The sequence below is a fragment of the Budorcas taxicolor genome, chromosome 10 (genome assembly GCF_023091745.1).
Source record: "Budorcas taxicolor isolate Tak-1 chromosome 10, Takin1.1, whole genome shotgun sequence".
Classification (NCBI taxonomy): Eukaryota; Metazoa; Chordata; class Mammalia; order Artiodactyla; family Bovidae; genus Budorcas; species Budorcas taxicolor.
The window spans coordinates 57851588-57878924 of record NC_068919.1 but is presented as its reverse complement, the minus strand read 5'-3'; positions in this window follow the sequence as shown (position 1 = coordinate 57878924).

Sequence of the window (27337 nt, the reverse complement as noted above, 5' to 3'; positions counted from 1 at the left end):
ATATATGAAACGAATCGCCAGTCCAGGTTCGATGCATGATACAGGATGTTCAGGGCTGGTGCACTGGGATGACCCAGAGGGATGGCATGGGATGGGAGGTGGGAGGGGGGTTCAGGATGGGGAACATGTGTATACCCATGGCAGATTCATGTTAATGTATGGCCAAACCAATACAATATTGTAAATAATTAGTCTCCAATTAAAATAAATAAATTTAAATTTAAAATAAATAAATAACTAAAAATTTTAAAAAGAAAAGAAATAGAGTGTCCTAAATACCTGGTGCTACAGTTTTTCATCATGACATCTCCCAGGATATTGGTGAGGAGGTATTCTCACCACATAGATAGGTACATACACCTATCTATGTGGAATATACAATCTGCTGGGGAGATAAGAGAAATGGGAAACTGAATGAGGTAAGTTTACAGGTGTCTCCACTGACAGACTTGAGCAATTGGATTTGATCTGATAGGGAATGGAGACTTGTGACTTGCCAGAGGAAGCAAGTGATGTGCCAAAATGATGTTTCAGAGTGACATAAGTATAAATCCAAACATTATCTTAGGATCTTCGCAGTTACTGCCAGTTTTTTTTTTTTTTTTTTATGATCTATATCAAAGTTATCTACCTATCGTGAGAATTAACTTCAGTAGATATTGAGACTAAAAACTGGAATCAGCCTGTCATTCAGCATGCTTGTGGCCTTCCTTCCTCATCATCTGTTAACATGCTCTTTGAAATTCAAATTTTAACATTTGCCTATCCAAAACAGAGCTAGAAAGATAACATTGCTGTCAAATTATAAAATCTAATATAAATGATTTCTGCTATAGTCATCTTCATGATGCCAAAAAATCCACTCTCTCGATGGTTTCTTTACGGTACAACGTCATCCTGTTTTTCTTTTTTAACTGTAAAAATAATACCAGGAAAATATCATTGTGATCTGGTTGTGGGGAAGGACTTTTTAAACAAGGTACACAAAGTGCAATCCACAAGGCCAAAAAAAAAAAAAAAAAAATTAGGGCTATGTATGGCTGTATATGTTATTTACTGCACAACTCCAGGAGGACCATTTACCTAGATCTTGATGTGAATGCTTCTCCCAGAGTTGTACAATGTGGTAGTCTGGTGGAAAACGGATGGATTTCTTAAAAGACACTATAAACAAAATGGAGCACAGAGTGAAAGACAATATTTCCAATGTTTGAAACCAACTAAGAATTTATCTTTATGGCAAAACCAATGCAGTATTGTAAAGTAAAATAAATTAAAAATAAAAATTAAAGAAAAAGAACTTATCTTTATAACAGTATGCCCAATAGTAATATGAGCCACAAATGTGAGCCACTTATGAAATTTTAATTTTTCTAATAGCCATATTATGAAAAGTAAAAATGAACAGGTAAAATTAATTTTGACAATATATTTTGTTTAAAGCAGTTTATCTAAAATACTTTCACATTTCAACATATAACCAAGGAGATATTTTACATTGTTTTTGCATGAGTTTTTAATATTCGGTGCATATTTTACACTTCATTACATGTCAATTTTTGTGCTTACAGCAACATGATGCGGTGAGAGAAAAAATAACCTGAGTTCTACAGCACAATACCATTTATTTACATTCAGACACACAATTCTACAAACCCCCACACATTTTACAGGAATATATACATATTTAAGGACATATGATGAGAGTGGATGTCTGAGGTAGAGGGGAGAAAAGAGATCAGGAATAAAAATGGAAAAATATAATACTGCTTATGGTAAAAAAAAAAAAAAGTTCACAATATAGAAGTCCTCATTCTAAATTCCCCAAACCTCTTCTACTGATTCCTTTTGGGAAGTTCTCTTTTTTTTCTTGTAATTTGGACGAGAGTTTTCACCATTCACTTTATTCTCTATCTGCTTCAGTAGTCTTCTCTATGCCAAATCTTCCTACATCTATATCTCCAACAAGATTCTCTTGTGCTACTTAATCTTCTCACCTCCCACTGCACGTTTTTACTATTAGCTAAACTTAACACCATGAGTATTATCTTCACCTTCAACCTAGATACTGATCTTTCTAAGATTTCTTGCTTCTATCACCATCATTCCTTCAGTCTCTGAGAGGAACATTTATAGTCGTCTTTGATTCTCTCCTCTCCTTTTCCTTAATACGTCAGCAGTTATCAAGACTTGCTGCTTTTACCTTGATTATCAGTGCTATCTTTTTCTCATTGCAACACTCTATACCCAGAGAACTCACCATCTGTCATTAGGTTGTTTTAAGACAATTTTTTTTTTTTTAAAGAGTAGTTTTAGGTTCAAAGCAAAGTTGAGAGGAAGGTAAGAGATTTCGCATATAACCCTCTGCCCAACATATGAGTAGCCTCCCTTATTATCAGCATCTCCTACTAGAGTGGTATGTTTTTTACAATTAATGAACCTACACTGACACATCATAATCACTGAAAGTCCATAGTTTACATTAGGGTTCACTCTTGTTGGTGTACATTTTATAGGTTTGGATGAGTGCGTAATGACATGTATTCATTATTATGGTATCATGCAAGAGTATTTCACTACCTTAAAAATTCTCAGTGCTTCACCTATTCACCCTCCACCCACCACCTTTAGGTTTTCATCCTTCTGGTCCATTTGCAAATTGCCAAATCTCTCTTTAGCACTGTTTTCATCATATTGCTACCTTGCTTAAAACCCCCAGTGGTGCCAATATGTTGTCTTTTGGCTGCTCAGCATTTATTTCTCTTTCACACCTCAACTCCCTTTGAGGAATTATCTCTTCCCATTGGCTATAGTTTGGAAAAACTGTTAATCTAGTACTCACCTTCTTCAGCTATGAGAAGGGTATGTGACCCAAGTTACATACTGGGGCTTCAGACCAGTCTATCCCTCTGTTTGCATCGTTAGCAATGTGACAAAGAGATCAAACAAGGCTATGTATTCATTCACACTAGCAAGCAGCTCTGGCTTACTTTAAGAAAGTGAAAGTTGCTCAGTTGTATTTGACTCTTTGTGAACCCATGAACTTTAGTCCATGGAATTCTCCAGGCCAGAATAGTGGAGCGGGTAGCCTTTCCCTTCTCCAGGGGATCTTCCCAACCCAGGGATTGAACCCAGGTCTACCACATTGCAGACAGATTCTTTACCAACTGAGCCACAAGGGAAGCCTACTTTTAGTCTGCTTTAAGACCACTCTTCTATTTCCTGCTTTTTAGCCCTTGGAGGCCACACTGCTTTCTAATTTTCCAAACTCTGTTTTCTAGCCATTGCATTGATTCTAGGCACTCCTGGTATCTTTCCAATGAACCACTCGCTTGAAGTTTGCAAGAGTTGGTTTCTGATGCTTGCAGGCAGAACCTGACTGATTCCTTCTCTATCATACAAAGCATATAAACTTCTTTCTGGTTTCGTATCCTCTGTGATCCCACCTCCACCTATTTTTTCTTACTCACCAAAGCCTTAGCCAGGTCAGTCAGTTTCTGACTCTGAAATTGCTGTGTTTGTCCTGCTTCCATGCTTTATGACATCCTGAAATGACCTATTCTCTTTCATGCATCTGGCTCTCTGTTGGATACAATGTCCAAATATATGTGAAAAGCTTTGCTGAAATCTGTGATATTCCCCTGAGCTACTAATCTAGTTACTCTACCAAAAAGAAAATGAATTATTTTGTCATGGTTTGTTCTTAGTGAATCCACATAGGCTGCTGATAATCACCACGTGCCTTTTTTAAATGTTCACAAACCAACTGCTTAATAACCCATTCTAGACTTTTACTGATCAGTCTGAAGCTTTGTGGTTTGCAATTTCCAGAAGCTATTCTTTCCTTCTTTCTGGAAACCAGAGCCCTTGACTATTTTCAGCTCTGCCAACTCTTATTTTTGTGAATTCTTAAGGTTGTTGACAATAGACAGTGAAAACTAAACATACTTGGACTGTTCCTCACTTTGAAGCTTGCTTTGTCTGGGTGCAGGCATCAGAATGGCCTTAAGGCAATTACATTTTCTCGGACTCTTTACTAACTTTAGGATGTAATACCCTGACCACCTCTTTTTCCCCTTGAGTGGTACTTTAGTATGTATTTTAAAATTATGGAAATGATACATGTTTATCATTAAACTACTCCAATATTACCAAAATGTACAAATGAAAAATAAGAGTCTCCCCAGTCAATCCTGCTGTTAACAAATTGGAATGTATCCTTCTAGACAGTATTTATGCACTAACAAACATCTTATATATTTTTTAGATAGATCATACCCTGTATACTGTGCTGCAACTTAGTTTATTCACCTAACAATATACCATTAGCATCATCCCATGTTTATTGTATAGAGTTATCTCATTTTTGCAGTGAGTACATGGTATTCCTTTGTAAACACTGCAAAAATGCATCGAAGTAGATAGGCCAGATAGTTAAATGATGCCATTTAATAAAGTCTCAGAAATATTAAATGCCCTGCCTCAGGTGTCACAACTAGTTAGGGGCAGAGTGAGGTTAGAATCCACACCTTTTGTTTCCTAAATCCACTGTTTATTACGACGTAGACAGCTGCTCCTATGCCCGCTTGTGGGAAGAAAATAGGACTGATGAAAAAACCTGTGCATGACTCACAGGGACCTCAGCATATGGTTGTCAGGAATGTGCTGTGTCAGTTCCCTGGTGCCGTGCTGAGCAGTGTTGGTTTTTTTTTTAATATGGTGAGAAACAAAGAGAATTAAAGTCTTTCTGTGTGTTTCTTAGGTTGAACAATGACGTCTGCTTACGCATAGAGACAGTCATAGTATGCATATGAACTTATATTCTTACATGTAAAGCTGGGATTATTAACCTTGTCTGCGCACTGGAATCACTTGGAGAGTGATTATAAAATAACCACCCTGGGTTTATCAACACCAGGTAGTCTGACTCACTTGTCTAGAAGTGGAAATCTTTTTAGGTGATTCTAAATATGCAATCAAGAACCATGGAGTGGGAGGGCAGCCTGAATTGTGAGTTAAGCCTTACTAAGCTTCTGGGAAGAAACTTTTTCTTCCTTCCCTGCAAGTGTGCCCCATAAGGGTTTCCAACTCCTTGAATTTTTACATTCTTCCAGCAGAGGAGCATATACTTGGATTTTGGTTGATCAACTGGTCTGATAGGTAGAAATTCTAGCTCTCAGCAAAGAGAAAAGACAGGAAACAAAGCCTCTATCTGGGGAAAGGGAAAAAATAAAATAAAATGAAAAGGAAGTATCATAGAGTGGAAAATCAAGATTTTCTTCCTAAGGGAAATTTCATAAAGTAGTGTGACTTGATCTTTTGAGTAGACAATACCCAGGAGTGTCAGGAAGAGTCAGAAGGTTGTTGTGCAATCTTTCCAGGAAAGGGGGAACTTGTCATTCCCAGGGCCTCCCTAAGTCCTATTTAACCCCATGTTCACCTTCAGGACTAAAGCAGTAATGCATCCCATTTCAGTTCCTGTTTATAGTTCTGGGGTCTTGGAACCTAGGGTCAAATATAGAATAATCAAAAATGAGAATAGTCCCCAGAAAACATGGTACCCATTTAGGGGGATATTTATCTTCTAACTAGGAACCAATCTAGACAGCATATTAAAAAGCAGAGACATCACTTTGCTGACAAAGGCCTGTATGGTCAAAGCTATGGTTTTTCTAGTAGACATGTACAGATATGAGAGTTGGACCATAAAGAAGGTTGAGCACCAAAGAATTGATGCTTTCAAACTGTGGTATTGGAGAAGACCCTTGAGAGTCCGTTGGAGAGCAAGGAGGTCAAACCAGTCAATCCTAAAGGAAATCAACCCTGAATATTCATTGGAAGAACTTATGCTGAAGCTGAAGCTCCAATATTTTGGCCACCTGATCCAAAGAGTCTATTCACTGGAAAAGATCCTGATGTTGGGAAAGATTGAGGGCAGGAGAAGAGGGAGACAGGATGACATGGTTGGATGGCATCACCAACTCATTTGACAGAAGTTTGAGCAAACTCAGGGAGATAGTGCAGGACAGAGAAGCCTGGTGTACTGCAGTCCATAGGGTTGCAAAGAGTCGGATATGACTTAGTGACTGAACAACAGCAGGAGCCAGCACCCTGGAGGATAAAGGTTGAGTGGGCTGAAGTCACTTTATACTTACAGTGACCCTTAGAGCAAGTTTGGTATTCTCTTTATCTATACCAGAAGTAATCAAGCAACTTTTAGACACTGATCATCCTGGATTAATGGTCACTCACTGATCCTAAGAAGGAGGTTAGCAAGAAAGTAATCTAAATTTTACTTCCATTAACATTATAAAATTAAGAAAACATCTTAAAATGTTACATGGTTTGTATCTCCAAATAGTTACCGTGTATGACTTCTACTCACATTGGAAAGACGATACCACTGGGGAATCAAAGCACAAAACAGTAAGAAACAAAGGCACTGAATATACGCAGATGGAAAAAAATCTGACAGTAACCAACAGCTCTCAATTTAAAATCAGGATAGAAAGGAGCAAAAATTAAACAGGTAGTTCTATAAAGGAGTGATAATTATTTGTAGCCAGGAATTTTTAAATACTAGTATGTGGATAAATATCATATTAAAAGATATTTGCAGGTAGAATAATTGGCCATCTCTGTTAACTGTCCTGGTTTTAACACTGAACATCTCTTGTATTGAGAAAGTACTTAATCCTGAGCAAAAATGAGATAGTAGGTCACCTTACCTATAGGTCCATCTTCTGGGAGAATTAATGAATATAAGAAAGTCTGTGAGCCAGGGTCCCACTGTACACTCAAATTATAATAATGTTGAAATGTGAAAGTGACAGTTGCTCAGTTGTGTCTGACTCTTTGTGATCCCATGGACTATACAGTCCATGGAATTCTCTAGGCCAGAATACTGGAGTGGATAGCCTTTCCCTTCTCCAGGGGATCTTCCCAAGCCAGGGATCAAATCCAAGTCTTCCGCATTGCAGGTGGATTCTTTACCAGCTGAGCCACAAGGGAAGCCCATAATAATGATAGGAGAGTATTTTAAAAGGTGTGGGCATGTTGCAGGAAAATCACAAGGGAGAATCTAGTACCTTAGGACTGATAACAGCAGTACTACTTGTTCAGTAGTATTTGAAGGCTTCAAGTAGAGTGAGAGTATCTGGAGCTAGATTGATGCTAGAGATAGGGGGATAAATGAAGAGAGCCACTTGACTGAGGCTGAGACCTTAAATGGAGGGACATATCTAATGCATAACAATCCTTCAGGGAGTGGGCCAGGGCATAAATATCCTGGTGTCATTCTCTCTCCTCCCCCTGATCTTCTGTGGGTGCTTCCCATTTGGCCAAAACCTACCAGAAATTAGAAGGAAGGAAGCTGTTGATCTGCCTCCCGGGGTACAGAGCAGGGTGAAAAAGAGTGGAGGGTACATCTGACGGAAAAGTAAAAACTATCTGGCACAGAAAGAAAGAATGAATAATTATGTTTATCTCTGAAAATTAAGGTGGGTAGTATAGTGGTTGCTCTCCAAAGATTAGGCTTTAGAGAGAGAAATGTGAATGGAAGGAATAACAAGCTTGACCTTGGGATTCAAAATGGCTAGAAGTCAAAAGCTCCAAACTGTTTAGCTCAGGGCCATCCAAGAAAGTTTTCTGTGATGATAGAAATGTTCTGTATTTGCCCACTGCTATGACTGTTGCTTCTCTGGTGGCTTAGATGATAAAGGATCTGCTTGCCATGCAGGAGACCTGGATTCAATATCTGGGTCGGGAAGATCCCCTGGAGAAGGCAATGGCACCCCACTCCAGTACTCTTGCCTGGAAAATCCCATGGACGGAGGAGCCTGGTAGGCTGCAGTCCATCGGGTTGCTACAAGTCGGACACGACTGAGCGACTTCACTTTCACTTTTCACTTGCATGCACTGGAGAAGGAAATGGCAACCCACTCTAGTGTTCTTGCCTGGAGAATCCCAGGGACGGGGGAGCCTGGTGGGCTGTCGTCTATGGGGTCAGACAGAGTTGGACACGACTGAAGCGACTTAGCAGCAGCAGCAGCAGCGTGACTGTTGCTTCTCTGGTGGCTTAGATGATAAAGGGTCTGCTTGCCATGCAGGAGACTTGGATTCAATATCTGGGCCGGGAAGATCCCCTGGAGAAGGAAATGGTAACCCACTCCAGTATGCTTGCCTGGGAAATCCTGTGGACAGAGGAACCTGGCAGGCTATAGTCCATGGGTTCACAAAAGAGTTAAACATAACTAAGTGATTAACACCTGATTGTTGCCCAAATGGAAATCCTAGCTAATGTTACTGAGTATGTTAATTTTAAATTTTATTTAATTCTAATTAATTTAAACTTAAAGAGATATTTGTGGCTTCTAGAGACTGTATTGGATGGTGCAGGTCTATATGTGGAGGCCAACTATGCCAATGTACTGTTGCAGCTAGATAAAAGCCAAAATGAATTAGATTTCACAGTACTCTCAACCTCATCTTAACTACTTTGAAACATTTTACACTGTTGACTATTCCTTCTTTCTTAAACTGTCCTTTGTATTTGGCTCTCATGATACTACACTCTTCTGGTTTTCTCTCTGCTTCTTTGTCCATTCCTTCTCATTCTCTTTCATAGGCTGGTCTTCTTCAATTTCCACTTAAATGTGCCTCAGTGTGTGAGGATACTTTGGACTACAAGCAACAGAAAACCCATGAAGAAATTTAAAAAATAAGGAGTTTCAGAATTCAGGTGATTTAAGGGTTGCTTAATTTAGTGGCTCAATTAAGTAGCTGAAGTCCCAGATTCTTTTATGTATTTCTTCTTCTCTGCCATCCTTAGTTTGTTAACTTTGTCCTTGGACTAACTCCTTTCATGATTGCAAGGCAGCTGCTGCAATTCCAGATATAATGATCAAAGGAAGAGGAGGTTTCTTTTCCTGTAACTCATAGAAAGCTGTCCCAGAAATCCCAGGCAAATTTCTTATATCTTATTGGCCAGAGTTGCCCATGCCTAAACCACTCCCTGGAAAACTAACTATGATTAGCTCAGCTCAATGGTTATAAAGCTTCACTGCACATTTGGATCACCTAACAAGTTTTTAAAAATTCTAATATGCCCCAATCCAATTAAATTCCAGTCTCTGGGGATGGATCCAATAATTTATACACACACATAGATATATTCATAGTAGCTTTATGGAGATATAAAATTTAAAGTGAACAATTGAGTGATTCCTAGTAGTATATTTACAGAGTTGTGCAACCATCACCATGGTCAATTTTACAACATTTTCATCACCTCCAAAAGCTCTCATTAATAGTCATTCCCCATTTCCCCTAAGCTGTCAGTCCTAGGCAATCACTAATCTTTCTTTCTATGTAGATTTGTCTGTTCTGGACATTTCATAAAAATGAAGTTATTCAACATGTGGGCTTTTGTAATTGGCTTCTTCACACAGCATAACATTTTCAAGATTCATCCATGCTGTAGCATATATCAATACGTCATTCCTTTGTATGATTGCATAATATTAACATTGTATGGAATGCTACATTTTATTTATTCATCAGTTAATGGACAGTTGGGTTGTTTCTGCTTTTTGGTTATTATGTATGATTCTATGAACATTTGTGTATGAGCTTTCATGTGGACATATTTTTCATTTCTCTTGGGTGTATACCTAGGAGTAGAATTGGTGGGTCATGTGATAACTCTAGTCCTAACCTTTTGAGGAACTTTCAGACTGTTTTCCAAAGTGCCTGAACCAGTTAGTATTTCCTCCAGCAATATACGAGTGCTCTGAATTTCTCTACCTCCTTGTCAATAATTATGTCTTTTTTATTGTAGTCATCCTGCTGCTGCTGCTAAGTCGCTTCAGTCGTGTCCGACTCTGTGCGACCCCAGAGATGGCAGCCCACCAGGCTCCCCTGTCCCTCGGATTCACCAGACAAGAACACTGGAGTGGGTTGCCATTTCCTTCTCCAATGCACGAAAGTGAAAGTGAAGTTGCTCAGTCGTGTCCGATTCCTAGTGGCTGTAAAGTGATATTTCTTTGTGGTTTTGATTTGCATTTCCCTGGTGGCTAATGATATTGCGCAGCTTTTCATGTATTTATAGACCATTTTTATGTCTTCTTTGGAGAAATGTCTGTTTACATCAGATTTTTCTCATTTTAAGATTGGGTGGTTTTCTTTTCATTGAGTTGTAAAGGTTCTTTATATATTTTAGATACAAGTCTCTTATCATATATATGACTTGCAAATATTTTCTCCTATATTGTCAGTTGTCTCTTCACTTTCTTGTTGATATCCTTTGAAACATAAAGATTTTTAATCTTGATGAAGTCCAATTTGATCCATTTCTTCTGCCGCATGTGCTTCGGTGTCATATCAAAGAAACCTTTGTAAAATCTGAGGTCATAAAGATTTATTCTTTTATTTTCTTCTAATAGTTTTTATCATTTTGGCTCTTATAATTATGTCTATGGTTCATCTTCAGTTATTTTTTACATATGGTATAAGGAAGAGGTCCAATTTAACTCTTGGCATGTGGGTATCCAGTTGTCCTGGGCCCATTTGTTGAAGTGACTATCTTTTCCTCATTGAATTGTTTTGTCATCCTATACCAAATCAATTGACTGTAAACGAGATGATTTATTTCTGGGCTTTCAAGTCTATCCCTTTCATCTTTATGTCTGTCCTTTTACAAGTACCACACTGTCTGATTACTATAACTTTGTAGTAAGTTTTGAAATCAGGGATGTGAGTCTTCCAACTTCTTCTTTTTTTTTTTTTTTTACATTTTGACCACACCTGGCAGCATGTGGGAATCTTAGTTCCAGACCAGGGATCAAACCCACACCTACCCTGTGGTGGAAGTGACAAGTCTTAACTACTGGACTACCAGTGAAGTCCCCCAAGTTTGTTTTTTTAACAAAGATTAGTGATTTCAGGTCATTATATTTCTATATGAAAATTAGGATCAACTTGTCAATTTCTGCAAAAAAAAAACAACTTTGATTTGACAGGGATTGTGTTGCATCTGTAGATCAGTATGAGAATAGCTTACTCTTTAAAAAAAATTGTTTTTTAAAAAATTTATTTATTTGGCTGCACTGGGTCTTTTAGTTGTGGCATGTGGAATCTTTAGTGTGGCATGGGGGATGAGCTCCTAGTTGCAGCAGGTAGGATCTGGTTCCCTGACCAGAGATCGAACCCAGGCCTCTTGCACTGGGAGACCCTGGACCACCAGGGAAGTCCTGAGGGTTGCTTACTGATAACAATATTAAGCCTTCTATCCATGAACATAAGATGTTTTTCCATTTAGTCAGATCTTTAAAAAAATCCATTTTAACAGTGTTTTGTAGTTTTCAGAGTATGAGAACTAGTGCTAGGATGGTGGAGCGTAGGTTGTTGCTAGTAGTAAGATCTTTAGCTTCCCCTCATCCACATGAGTTGCATGGGGGAAAGGAGACTAACAAATAAAAATCTAGATTCTCTTCAGACAGAACAAAAGGTTATACAGTGAGGAGTAGTTCCTTAGGCTTTGATTGGTGCCGTGGGAACCCACACTGAGGAAGGGGAGGTGGGACATGGTTTATTTTTCACTTTTCTTGCTCCTACTCTTTTGCAGTTTCTGACTTCTCCAGAACAGGGAAGGATGAATGGATGACAGGTCAGTGAGCATCTGGTGCTGTTTATAGATTTCTCTCGGCTGTGGAATGCCTTCTATAACAGCAGGTGACCAAATATTTTCCGGCACTTTTATGGGTTCTTTGGTACACCTGCGGTGGACCTCCTCACACTTTTCTGTGCCAGAGGTGATCTCTGGGTGACCTTTGGTGATCTCCCCTCACCTTTTCTGTTTTCTTGTTGTGCATCCCCTCTTTTTGGTGAAGTGGGGACTGTCACTCAGAGATCCGTCACTTCTCTCAGACAAGGTTCTTTCAGATAGCTCACACCTGGCTACCTGTACCCAGGTGTCCGTTTGGCCTGGTGAATTCCTGTATTCTTGCCATGCCACATGGCAGAAGAGCAGTTTTTGACAAGTTCTGGCTCCCCTCCCCTTGACTTTCTATCATGGTAGCTCTAGCCAGTCTCCTGCCTTCAGACCTCTCCAGACAGAGAGCAGGCATTAAGCCTAACACTCCTGGAACACTTATCAGACTCTCCCAGGACTCCCAGGCTCTGCTCTGATAGTAAACAGCTTGGTGCAGGCTTGAGAGTTTCTGTAACTTAGCCAGTATTCATTCAGGGACTGATATGTTAGTCTCTCCTGTTGCAGGCTATCCTACCTCTGTGAAATTTTCTTTGAACAGGCTTAGGGGAGGGTATAGAGAAGAAGGAAAAGAAATAGCACCTTTGCTAGCGCATACGCCCTTGTGAGAATTAGGAAAATATCTTACTCCTCAAGATACTTTACTGCCATCTGCTGGTAAACTGGTGTAGTACTACCCAAATCTCCGTTGACTGTGAGGTTAACGGTGCCCCCTGTGGTTGTGCAATATACAAGTTAGCACAGCTGTAGGGAGTGTTCCCAAGAATAGAAACCTTTGATTCTATGAATTCCTTTCAATGACTTTTTTCTAACGAACATTTTCCCCCTCATATTTAGAGTATGTGTGGATAAGGGTTTTATCTTTTCAGAATCCTGCAGAGATGTATCTAGCACCTTTCCTCTCAGTGTGGGAGTATTTATTACCCCTTGTTTTCAATTTTATGCCCTTAAAGGAAATTCTGAGAAAACAGAAAAATCTCATTTTATTTCTTGTTATTGTCATTTGTTAGCCAAATATTAGGCAGGATATGAAGGTAACTTACGAAGAATTCAGAAGATGACAGCTCTTTTGAAGTACAAATATCTATAGTAAGCTCTCTCCCACCTACAGAGTTAGTAGTAACCAGATTTATCCTGGATAATAAAGTGTCAAAGAATCTAGAAAGTCTCAGTCATATTTTACAGCCAAGTATATAATAGATATTTGATGAATGAATGAATGAGAAAATGAGTGAATACAGGACCAAATGGAGGCCATCTAAGAATCGAAGAGTTATTTGTTTTCATTCATCAGGGTATTTCTGTGAGAATCTGCCTGTAATTACCTACCACAAACTGGTTTGCTTAAAACAACAGCAATTTGGCTGTCATAGTTCTTGGGCCCAAAGTCCAAAATCAAGGTATTTGCAGGGTTGGTTTCCCCTGGAACCTCTGAGGGAGAGTCCGTTCTGTGCCCCATTCCTATCTTTTATTAGCAACTCTTCATGGTGGCTGGAAATTTTGGAATTCCTTCGCCTGAGGTGTGTAACTCCAATCTCTGCTTGCATCTTCACATGGCTTTTCCCCTGTGTCTCTCTTGTGTCTAAAATCTCCTTCTCTTTTTTCTTGTAAGGACTCAGCGCTTGTATTTAGAGCTTACCCTCAATCTAGGATGATCTTACCCCAAGATTCTTAACTTAATTACATCTGCAAAGACCATATTTCCAAATAAGGTTGCTATATGGGTGTGAGCATAACTGACGGCATCTTGAGGCCCATGCAGTTTCTCCTGTTCCTCTGCTGACTCTACTCAGGACTGTACTGTGTGGTAAATCACTTCCCTGTTGTCAAGACCTTTGTAGTTTATAGATACTGTTTAATAATCATCAGGAGTAGGTGGCTTCTATGCTTCATTAGTTCCCAAACAATGATGAAAACTTGTTGACATATTCCTGGTGCGCCTAAGACTAGTTACTCATTCAGTCATCTTGACCCTGGAATGCATTTCCTGTTTCCAAGCAGGCATCCCCATTCCCTAGGTTAACTATAAAATTGTCCCAGTGCCCTCTCCACAGTGCAGAGTGCAGCTGCCAATGTTTCAAATCGTTGTCCAGCCAGTCCCATCTTATAAGTCTGTTACTGTTGTTGTTTAGTTGATGTGTCATCTCTGACTCTTTTGCAACCCCATGGACTGTAGCCCAGCCAGGTTTCTCTGACCATGGAATTTGGAGTGGGTTGCCATTTCCTACTCCTGGAGGTCTTCCCAACCCAGCGATCGAACCCAAGTCTCTTGCATCTCCTGCATTGGCAGGCGGATTCTTAACCGTGGTGCCACCTGGGAAGTCACCCTATAAATTACCCAATGGTATATTGATCCATTCACTATATGGAGCTGTCTGCCTCCTTTTCTGTTCTCAAGACATCCTCTCAGTTTGGTGGGTACTTTTCATTCCCTCCATCCTCCAATAATTGTATTCACAGGTACTGGGATTAGAACTTGGAAAGCTCATTTTGCAGGCTATTATCCAACACATTGCACCAGTGAAAATCACTCATACAGTGGTCCAGACTTAAGTTATGCAATGCAAGTGAATGAGCTTTTCCACACTTTACAGCAGACAGTAAGATTCTATTTGGCCAGTGCAAGTGTGTCTTTGACTTGATACCCATGTTACCATCAATCATGAGGAACACCACACCCACACTATTGAAGTCATAGTAAGTGTCTGGACCTTGCATGGTAACAAGCTAAGGGAAATCACAAATAGAAAATCATCTGTCCTTAATATTCTGAGAAGTACAGTCATCAAATAAATTAAGATGTAAAAAATGACAGTTTCTTTGAGAATAGAGAGAAACAAGAAGCATACTAGAAGATTCCTTCCTTGCTGGCTCAATGGTTTTTCCTAATATTGAAAATTTTTAAGAGTATTCAAATTTCTCAAAAGCCTCTACTACAGAAGTGAAGTGAGAAAAATTGTTCAGCAGATATGTATAACCATTGCCTCTGAATTAGAATGAACCCATCATAATCCATTTTTTTCAGATATAATGCTTTTGGTGAGCATGCAGGCCTTGTTTCTTCTCACTGAATTGTGATTCTAAGCACCTGGCCACTGTTACGCCAAATGAGGATCTGCAAGGGCACCAACTGCTTACTCTACTCATTCAGGTTTGAACCGGAATCCTATTAATCCTTACACTCCAGTAGGATTCCTCCATGAATAACAACCATTGTTCCTTACTAAATTCCTTCTTTCTGATGAATATCCTTTGTGTTTATGTGAAAATTTTGTCAAATATACACAAAGATACAGGGAACTTTCACAAAACCATCACCAAGATTCTAGAATTATCAATATTTTATTATACATAGATAACCTATCTATTCTCTCTCTATTTGCTGAGATATTTTAAAGAAAATACCCGATATCATGCCATTTTATCCCTACATACTTTGGTATGGCTATCTAAACATTAGACACAGTTTCTTATATACAACAGACAATATCAGTATCATAACCAAAGTAATTCTGCAGTATCATTTAATACCCAGTCTATATTCAAATTTCCCTGAGTATTTAAAAAATGTCTCTTTGTGGTTTTGGTTTATTTAAACCAGGATTCAAAAAAGACCCAGACACTAAATTAGATTGTTGTCTCTTTAATCTCTTTAGAGACCTTCTTAGTGGTCCAGTGATTGGGAATCCACTTGCCAACGCAGGGGACACGAGATGGATCCCTCCTCTGGGAGAATCCCACGTGCCGCAGAGCAACTAAGCCTGTATGCCTCAAATACTGAAGCCACTGCAAGGAGAAGCACATACCACAACTAGAGAGTTGCCTCCTGCTGTCTCCAACTAGAGAAATCTCTTGAGCAGCAATGAAGACCCAACACAGCCAAAATAAAATAATTAATTAATTTAAAACATCTCCTTTAGTTCAGGGTTTCTCAACAATGGCATTATTGATATTTCAGACCAGATAATTCTTACAGGGATGGGAATGGAGGATGTGTTGGGCATTGTAAGATGTACAACAGCATACTTGATCTCTGCTTCCTAGATTCCAGTAGCACCCCTCACATTGTGACAATCAGTAATTTCTCCAGACATTGTTTACCCACACTGAGGACAAAATCATCTTTGGTTGAGAAAACTGATTTAATAACCCATCTCCTCCTTCTTCTTCTTTTCAATATGACATTAATTTACAGAATAAATTAGATGAGTTGTTTTGTACAATGTCCCACATTCTGAATTTGTCTGCTGGCACCTGGGATCATCTACCTTATTACTCTGTCACTTATTCCTGTCTCTGGAAACTAGGGAGGCAAAAAAAAAGTGAAAGTGTGAGTCTCTCAGTTGTGTCCAACTCATTGCAACTGAATGGACTATAGCCTGCCAGGCTCTTCCATCCATGAAATTCTCCATGTAAGACTCTAAGAGTGGGTAGCCATTTCCTTCTCCAGGGAATCTTCCTGACCCAGGGATGGAATCCAAGTCTCCTGCATTGCAGGCAGGTTCTTTACTGTCTGAGCCATCAGGGAAGCCCAAGGGAGGCAAAGTTAGACTCAATATTTCTGGCAGAAATACTTCAGATTTGGTGCCATATACTGGACTTCATATTGTATCAAATCAGGAGGCCTAACATATCTGATAACTTCCAGATGTTCAAGCTGGTTTTAGAAAAGGCAAAGGAACCAGAAATCAAATTGCCAACATTCGCTGGATCATTGAAAATGCAAGAGAGTTCCAGAAAAACATCTATTTCTGATTTATTGACTATGCCAAAGCCTTTGACTGCGTGGATCACAATAAACTATGGAAAATTCTGAAAGAGATGGGAATACCAGACCACCTGACCTACCTCTTGAGAAACCTGTGTGCAGGTCAGGAAGCAACAGTTAGAACTGGACATGGAAGAACAGACTGGTTTCAAATAGGAAAAGGAATATGTCAAGGCTGTATATTATCACCCTGTTTATTTAACTTATATGCAGAGTACATCATGAGAAATGCTGGACTGGAAGAAACACAAGCTGGAATCAAGACTGCCAGGAGAAATATCAATAACCTCAGATATGCAGATGATACCACCCTTATGGCAGAAAGTGAAGAGGAACTAAAAAGCCTCTTGATGAAAGTGAAAGGGGAGTGTGAAAAAGTTGGTCTAAAGCTCAACATTCAGAAAACTAAGATCATGGTATCCAGTCCCATCACTTCATGGGAAATAGATGGGGAAACAGTGGAAACAGTGTCAGACTTTATTTTCTTCGGCTCCAAAATCACTGCAGATGGTGACTGCAGCCATGAAATTAAAAGACGCTTACTCCTTGAAAGGAAAGTTATGACCAACCTAGATAGAATATTGAAAAGCAGAGACATTACTTTGTCAACAAAGGTCCATCTAGTCAAGGCTATGGTTTTTCCAGTGGTCATGTATGGATGTGAGAGTTGGACTGTGAAGAAAGCTGAGCGCCGAAGAATTGATGATTTTGGACTGTGCTGTTGGAGAAGACTCTTGAGCATCCCTTGGACTGCAAGGAGATCAAACCAGTCCATTCTAAAGGAGATTAGTCCTGGGTGCTCATTGGAAGGACTGATGCTGAAGCTGAGACTCCAATACTTTGGCCACCTCATGCGAACAGTTGGCTCATTGGAAAAGACCCTGATGCTGGGAGGGATTGGGGGCAGTAGGAGAAGGGGATGACAGAGGATGAGATGGCTGGATGGCATCACTGACTCAATGGACATGAGTGAGTGAACTCTGGGAGTTGATGATGGACAGGGAGGCCTAGCGTGCTGTGATTCATGGGGTCGCAAAGAGTCGGACACGACTGAGCGACTGAACTGAACTGAACTGAACATGTCTGATTGTATTAGTCGTGCTAAGATTGATCAGTCCTGGAGAAGGAAATGGCAACCCACTCTGGTATCCTTGTTTGGAAAATCACATGGACAGTGGAGCCTGGTGGGCTGCAGTCCATGGGGTAGCAAAGAGTCGGCCATGACTGAGCAACTAACACTAACACACTAAGACTGATCGGTAGGTTCAGAATGTGACAGTCTGATCCCTTCATTGTAAAGTTCTCCATCAACCTTCTATTTAGGGTTTCGACCATTGAGTAGCTTTGCTTGTATCAACTATTTGATTAGGTTGAAAATTGGAGAATTTTTAATTGTATTTTTGCTTTATATTTATTAACTGAAGATTTTGTGAAGAAATTTCTCTAATCAACTATTTGGTTATCGTGAAGCATAGCTCCTTCAGGAATGGCAGGGTAAATCTTATTATTTTTAATTGCCAATTTTCAAAGTAAGCATTTGTACCCTAGGTTTCTATAATGACCAATGCATGAAAATTGTGTGTGATTGCATCTCTTATTTGATTTTGATTCTGAAAAATTATGAACTTGGGTATTTTTATACATTTAGTATGTTTTAATCTAATGCAGTCAATATTTTATTTGATGCCCACTTTTTCTCCTATCGGAGAAGGCAATGGCTCCCCACTCCAGTGGCCAAATTTCCAAGACTTTGCCTGGAAAATCCCATGGATTGAGGAGCCTGGTAGGCTGCAGTCCATGCGGTTGCTAAGAGTCGGACACGATTGAGTGACTTCACTTTCACTTTTCACTTTCATGCATTGGAGAAGGAAATGGCAACCCACTCCAGTGTTCTTGCCTGGAGAATGCCAGGGACAGGGGAGCCTGGTGAACTGCCGTCTATGGGGTCACACAGAGTTGGACACGACTGAAGCAACTTAGCAGCAACAGTTTTCTCCTATATTTGGCCAATGGGAGCTTCTTAAAGTTTTAATTTTATTTTTCCCAAATGAGAAAGTTTTGCAGTTCTTTCAATGAGGATCTGGGCAGTAAATTACCTTAGTCTTTAAATGTCTGAAGAAGTCTTTATTTTGGCTTCATTATTAATTAAGCATATATATATATATATATATATATTACATTACTATTATTTTTCCTCAGTAGTTTGAAGATATTAATCCACTGTTTTCTAAATTCTACTGTTTTGATGAAGGGTCTATTATCTCTCAGATGACATTCTCTTAGAAGTATTTTCTTTTTTCTCTCTGGTAGTTTTTTTATTTTAATAAAATACATTTTATTTTTTCAACTATTTTATATTTATAGTGGAAAGCCCAGAGTTCCCATACACCCTCTGTCCCCACACACCTATAACTTCTCCTATTGTTTACATCCTACACCATGTGGTATGTTTGTTACAATCGATGAACGACAATATTATCACCCAAAGATCAGAGTTTACATTTGGGTTCATTCTCAGTGTTGAACACTCTATCGGTTTTGGCAACTGTACCCACCGTTGTAGTATCATACAGAATAGTTTCACTGTTCTAAAATCCTCTGTGCTTTATCCCTCCTTCCTGGCAGGCTACAGTCCATGGGGCCACAAGGAGTTGGACACAACTGAGTGACAGCATGCACACACAGGCTCATAGCAGGATTCCTTGTTACTTCTGCTAAAGTCCATAGTACTTTAGATTTACTTCAGGGGCAGCCTCTTTTTCGCTCCTGGCATTATGTGGGGACTTAGGTTTCAGCTCCTTTTCTTTTATTAATATTATGATCTTATTTTTAAAGTTTGTATTTGTTTATTAAAATAATTTTTATTAAAACTTGTGGCAAAAATACACAAAATTTTACTATCTTAACTGTTGTGTACAGTTCTAAAATTGGGTACAGTACTTAAGTGTACAGTTCAATGTCATTAACTATGTTCACATTGGTATGCTAACATCACCACCTCCATCTCTAAAACTTATTTTCCCAAAGTGAAATTCCATCCCATTAACAATAACTCCCCATTTTTCCTTCCCGTAAGCCCTTGGAAGTGATACTTTTTGTCTTCATGAGCTTGACTATTTTAAGGGACCATACAGTATTGTGTTTTGGTGATTGGTTTATTTCACTTATCATAATGTCCTCAAGGTTCGTCCATGTGGCAGCATTTCCTTCAGGAATTTCCTTATTTTCAAGGCTGAGTAACATTCTGTATATGTGTATATCATTTTGTTTTTCCAGTCTTCCCTCAATGGACACTTGGGTTGCTTCCACTTTTGGCTATTATGAATAATGCTGCTATGAGCACTGATTTACAATCAGCTTCCTGATCTCTATGACTTAAGATTTAGGGCCCTTTCTTCAAAGATGAACTTACTCTACCCCTCTATCTCCCCTTTGAAAGTTCCAGTTTCAAAACCCCTCTAAGTGATTTAGCTTCGGCTTCCAATCATCAGGGCCACTAAGTAAAACAAGGGCACCTGGGCAAAGTGGTGTACTAGGGGAAAATCAGGCTTGAGCTCCATTCATCGAGACCTATGGCCATGTGGGTGAATCTACTCAGAGGGTGGTCCATTTTCTCATTTATGCAAAGACACCTAAACAGTTAACTGCCTTGGCTCTCACTTCTCTCTTGTCGTGGCTTTTAGTTTCTGCTTCAGTTTTAGCATCCAGAGACTTCCCTCTCTTGCTTTTGAACTTGTCTATGTATGATATAGAAGGCAATGGCAACCCACTCGAGTACTCCTACCTGGAAAATCCCGAGGGCAGAGGAGCCTGGTAGGCTGCAGTCCATGGGGTCGCTAAGAGTTGGACATGACTGAGCTACTTCACTTTCACTTTTCACTTTCATGCATTGGAGGAGGAAATGGCAACCCACTCCAGTGTTCTTGCCTGGAGAGTCCCAGGGACGGGGGAGCCTGGTGGGCTGCCATCTATGGGGTCACACAGAGTCGGACATGACTGAAGTGACTTAGCAGCAGCAGTAGCAGCATGTATGATATTTGATAAGCCTCTTATCCCTATCCATCAGAGGGCAGACAGAATGAAAACCACAATCACAGAAAACTACCAAACTGATCATATGGACACAGCCTTGTCTAACTCAATGAAAATATGAGCCATGCCATGTAGGGCTACCCAAGATGGCCATCCAAGATAGATGGGTCACAGAGGAGAGTTCTGACAAAATATGGTCCTCTGGAGAAGGGAATGACAAACCACTTCGGTTTTCTTGCCTTGAGAACCCCATGAACAGTATGAAAAGGCAAAAAGTTATGACATCGAAAGATGAACTCCCCAGGTCGGTAGGTGCCCAATATGCTACTGGAGAAGAGTAGAGAAATAACTCTAGAATGAAGAGACAGAGGCAAAGCAAAACAACACCCAGTTGTGGATGTGACAGGTAATGGAAGTAAAGTCTGATGCTGTAAAGAGCAATATTGCACAGGAATCTGGAATGTTAGGCCCATGAATCAAGGCAAATTGGAAGTGGTCAAACAGGAGATGGCAAGAGTGAACATCAACATTTTAGGAATTCAGTGAACTAAAATGGACTGGAATGGGTGAATTTAACTCAGATGACCATTATATCTACTACTGTGAGCAAGAATCCCTTTGAAGAAAGGGAGTAGCCATTATAGTCAAGGAAAGAGTCCAAAATGCAGTACTTGGATGAAATCTCAAAAATGGCAGAATGCTCTCTGTTTATTTCCAATGCAAACCATTCAATATTACAGTAATCCAAGTCTATGCCCTGGCCAGTAACGTTGAAGAAGCTGAAGTTGAACGGTACTATGAAGACCTACAAGACCTTCTAGAACTAATACCCCCAAAAGATGTCCTTTTCATTATAGGGGACTTGAATGCAAAAGTAGGACGTCAAGAAATATCTGGAGTAACAGGCAAATTTGGCCTTGGAGTACAGAATGAAGCAGGTCAAAGGCTAACAGAGCTTTGCAAAGAGAACGCACTGGTCAAAGCAAACACCCTCTTCCAAAAACACAAGAGAAGACTCTACAAATGGAAATCACCAGATGGTCAATACTGAAATCAGATTGATTATATTCTTTGCAGCCAAAGATGGAGAAGCTCTATACAGTCAGCAAAAACAAGACCTGGAGCTGACTGAACTCCTTACTGCCAACTTCAGACTTAAATTGAAGAAAGTAGAGAAAACCACTATACCATTCAGGTATGACCTAAATCAAATCCCATACAATTATACAGTGAAAGTGATAGAGATTCAAGGGATTAGACCTGAAGAACTATGGACGGAGGTTCATGACATTGTATAGGAGGTAGTGATTAAGACCATCCTCAAGAAATAGAAATGCAAAAAGCCAAAATGGTTGTCTGAGGAGGCCTTACAAATAGCTGAGAAAAGAAAAGAAACTAAAGACAAAGGAGAAAAGGAAAGATATACCCACTTGAATGCAGAGTTCCAAAGAGTAGCAAGGAGAGATAAGAAAGCCTTCCTCAATGATCAGTGAAAAGAAACAGGAAAACAATAGAATGGGAAGGACTAGAGATCTCTTCAAGAAAATTAGAGATACCAAGGGAACATTTCATGCAAAGATGAGCACAATAAAGGACAGAAATGGTGTGGACCTAACAGAAGCAGAAGATATTAGGAAGAGGTGCAATAATACGCAGAAGAATTGTACAAAAAAGATCTTCCTGACCCAGATAACCACTATAGTGTGATCACTCACCTAGAGCCAGACATCCTGGAATGCAAAGACAAATGGGATTTAGAAAGCATCACTGTGAACAAAGCTAGTAGAAGTGATGGAATTCCAGTTGAGCTATTTCAAATCCTAAAAGATGATGCTGTGAAAGTGCTGCACTCAATATGCCAGACAATTTGGAAAATTCAGCAGTGGCAACAGGACTGGAAAAGGTCAGTTGTCATTCCTATCCCAAAGAAGGGCAATGCCAAAGAGTGCTCAAACTACCACACAACTAAACTCATCTCACATGCTAGCAAAGTAATGTTCAAAATTCTCCAAGCCAGGCTTCCACAGTATGTGAACTATGAACTTTCAGATATTCAAGCTGGATTTAGAAAAGGCAGAGGAACCAGCGATCAAATTGCCAACATCCTTTGGATCATTGAAAAAGCAACACAGTTCCAGAAAAACATCTACTTTTGTTTGATTGACTATGTCAAAGCCTTTGACTGTGTGGATTACCAAAAACTGTGGAAAATTCTGAAAGAGATGGGAATACCAGACCACCTGACCTGCCTCCTGAGAAACCTGTATGCAGGTCAAGAACCAACAGATAGAACTTGTACATGAAACAACAGACTGGTTCCAAATCAGGAAAGGAGGAAGTCAAGGCTGTATATTGTCACTCTGCTTATTTAACTTATATGCAGAGTATATCATGAGAAATGCCGGGCTGGATGAAGCACAAGCTGGAATCAAGATTGCTGGGAGAAATGTCAATAATTTCAGATATGCAGATGACACCACCCTTATGGCAGAAAGCAGAGAAAAACTAAAAAGCCTCTTAATGAAAGTGAAAAAGGAGAGTGAAAAAGTTGGCTTAAAGCTCAACATTTAGAAAACTAAGATCATGGCATCCAATCCCATCACTTCATGGCAAATAGATGGGGAAACAATGGAAACAGTGAGAGACTTTTCTTTTTTGGGCTCCAAAATCACTACAGATGGTGACTGCAGCCATGAAATTAAAAGACGCTTGCTCCTTGGAAAAAAAGCTATGAGCAACCTTGACAGCATATTTAAAAAAAGGCAGAGACCTTACTTTACCAACAAAGGGCCGTCTAGTCAAACCTATGGTTTTTCCAGTAGTCATGTATGGACGTGAGAGTTGGACTATAAAGAAAGCTGAGTGCTGAAGAATTGATGCTTTTGAACTGTGGTGTTGGAGAAGACTCTTGAGAGTCCCTTAGACTGCAAGGAGATCAGCCAGTCCATCCCAAGGGAAATCAGTCCTGAATATTCATTGGAAGGACTGATGCTGAAGTTGAAACTCCAATACTTTGGCCACCTGATACAAAGAACAGACTCATTGGAAAAGACCCTGATGCTCAGAAAGATTGAAGGTGGGTTGAGAAGGGGATGACAGAGGATGAGATGGTGGATGGCATCACCAAAGTGATGGACATCAGTTTGAGTAGGTTCCGGGAGTTGGTGATGGACAGGGAAGCCTGGTGTGCTGCAGTCCATGGGGTCGCAAAGAGTCAGACACCATTGAGTGACTGAACTGAACTGAACTGATGTATTATACTTAATTTTTTTGTATTGCTATGCATGTTTTATTCCTATATGTTTGGGATAGGAGGAAAGGTGTTTTCATTGGCTGGAAGTTACAATCTTTGTTGTAATTTTAAAATAATGCATTTCTCTGTATACTCTTTATTCTTCCAAATTTAGAGGGGAAGAGGATTATAATAAAGAAACAGGAACAGTTAAATTCTAATCTATTAAATCAAGAGCAAAACGATAAATTGTCCAGTAATGAAGTGTGGATGTAACGCTGTGAGCATATTTATACTAAGGGAACTTAATGAAATGAAACCTTGCTGCCTATTTAAAAATTCAAGGGAAATATAGTGGGCTGTATTTAGGACATGTTATTTTTTAATTGATATATACACGAAGGGTTTCCCTGGTGGCTCAGAGGTAAAGAATCCACCTGCAATACAGGAGCCACAGGAGATGCGGGTTCTATCCCTGGGTGGGACAGATCCCCTAGAGTAGGGCATGGCAACCTATTCTAGAATTCCTGTTAGGAGAATCCGAAGGACAGAGGAGCCTGGCAGGCTACAGTCCACAGGGTTGCAAAGAGTAAGACACGACTGAAAAAACTTAGCATGCACTCACACGTGTGCACAAAATAGAATTTGTTAATATTTAATTTTCACATACAAACAAAAGGATAAATCCCTCTTAACCCCATAACATAGAGGTTCACTGTGTACTGCTAAGTCACTTCAGTCGTGTCTGACTCTGTGTGACTCCATAGATGGCAGCCCACCAGTCTCCCCCATCCCTGGGATTCTCCAGGCAAGAACACTGGAGTGGGTTGCCATTTCCTTCTCCGATGCGTGAAAGTGAACTGCAGCCTACCAGGCTCCTCCGTCCATGGGATTTTCCAGGCAAGAGTACTGGAGTGGGCTGCCATTGCCTTCTCTGTCACTGTGTACTAGTTATTCTGAATTTGAGTATTTGTAAGTGTAATATTGGCTCTCCCAAGTTTGCTTTCCAATCTCAAGAAACCAGACACTCCTGATTTATACAAAGTCCCTGTGGCTCTCCTTGTTCGCCCTCTTGTTATAAAATCTAGCAAGTAGCAGAGGAAGATGTTCTCTGCTGTCTCACTGGCTCTATTCACAGCAAAAGTTGAAGGGTTTTGCCCTCTAGGCAAAAATTCTCTCTCTGTACTTGCTTTACACAATAATCTAGAAAAATGGAGACTTCAATGTTGCTTAACTGTTTGAATGGGATGTGAAGGTAGAATCTACAGCTTTAGGATTTTGAACCTGCAAGTGAGGTCAGAAACCAGAAGTCATCAAGTGCCAGTTTTGAGGTCAATGGAGGAGCCTAGAATTTTTTTTTTTTGGTGCGTGTTTTCTCTTTTTGTTGGTAGCCACCCACTCCAGTATTCCTGCCTGAAGAATTCCATGAACAGAGGAGTCTTTCAGGCTATAGTCCATGGGGTCACAAAGATTTGGACCCAACTGAACAAATAACATATTTGCACGGGGCATAAGCAGATAACCTATGGCCATAAAAGCTGCCTAGAAGGCTGGTGGCAGAGGTATTTACCTGAATCATATGAGAAAAAAGCCCAGTCTCCCCAGCCAACAAAAGATGGCCTCACTTTTCACTGGCACCTTCTTCAACCTTAAGATAATGCTGCTGCTGCTGCTGCTAAGTCCCTTCAGTCGTGTCTGACTCTGTGCAACCCCACAGACAGCAGCCCACGAGGCTCCACCGTCCCTGGGATTCTCCAGGCAAGAACATTGGAGTGGGTTGCCATTTCCTTCTCCAATGCATGAAAGTGAAAAGTGAAAGTGAAGTTGCTCAGTAAGTGTCCAACTCTTCGTGATGCCATGGACTACAGCCTACCAGGCTCCTCCGTCCAAGGGATTTTCCAGGCAAGAGTACTGGAGTGGGTTGCCATTGCCTTCTCTATTAGATAATGCACCTACATTCAATTTTCCATAAGATGGATAATTTCAGAGCAGCAAGGCAGGAGTGAAATTATCTTGATGAATCTCATAACAGTACTATATGAGAAACCCATATTCATGCTCACAGTGGGGTAGCAAAGGTTCAGTTTGCCTGAGATGGATGTAAGCAGAAAGAGGACCAATCAAGAAAGAAGAATGGAATGAGTCATAGGGTACTTTTGGAATATGAAACAGAAATAGTGTACCTCTGTGGTTTTCTGGGGAGTTTGAAGATGCAGAATATAATTCTCTCAAACTTAGCTCACTATCCTGGTTGCTACCCCTTGTGTTAGTTTCTGAAATAGTCTTGGTGGGGATGGGAGATCAAGACATAAGGTAGCCTGCTACTGTTGTTAGCCAGGTTCAGAGAAGGACATCTTACATATGTGTCAGAAAGACTGAGGATTTGGGTGGTGATATTTCCATAGGAATTTAGGCTGGCAAATAGGCTTGTGTAGATTACAAGTTAGACTAAGTATTAGCAGTTTTACTGCTAAAGAAATTCCACTAGAAAGAGTCTAGTCCCTTATGGGATTGCTGCTCCTTCTAGGCTACTCTTCTCCCTCTGTGAATCCCAGCCCATACCTTTTAGTTGTGAGTCCTCCTCCAATTCCTTCATTTTTCCAACTCCCGTACCTGGTGTCCATCAAAAGCCTGTCTTCCTACTTAGAAGTGATTGCAGAGTGCCGTTTGATTCATTAGAGGTGGGAACAGGAAGACTGTAATGTGTGTTTCTTCATCTCCTACATTCATTCTCTCTACAACATGGATAGAGTGTAAAAGCATGAGACACAACCACATTAAAATTTTTTTATGGAAGTATAGTTGATTTAAAAATGTTGTGTTAGTTTCAGGTATACATCAAAATGATTCAATTATATGTATATATATGTATACACACACATACATACATTCATTCTTTTTTAATATTCTTTTCTTATATAGGTTATCACAGAATACTGAGTAGAGTTCCTTGTGCTATACAGTAGGTCCTTGTTGGTTATCTGTCTTATATATTGTAGTATATGTTCATCTCAAGCTCTTGATTTATCCCACCCCCCAATGTTTCCCCTTTGGTAACCATAAGTTTGTTCTCAGTATCAGTAAGTATGTTTCACTTTTGTGAATAAGTTCATTTGTATTGTATCATTTTTAAAAATCAGATTCCACATATGAGTGGTATTTTATGATATTTGTCTAACTTACTTCACTTAGTATGATAATCTCTAGGTTCATCCAGTTGGTGCAAATGGCATTATTTCATTCTTTTTATGCCTAAGTAATATTCCATTATGTTTATTTCCCACACCATCTTTATCCATTCTTCTGTTAATGGACATTTAGATTGCTTCCATGTCTTGGCTATTGTAAACAGTGCTGCAATGAATATTGGGGTGCATATATCCAAAATCATTGCAGATGGTGACTGCAGCCATGAAATTAAAAGACACTTACTCCTTGGAAGGAAAGTTATGACCAACCTAGACAGCATATTAAAAAGCAGAGACATTACTTTGTCAACAAAGGTCCATCTAGTCAAGGCTATGGTTTTTCCAGTGGT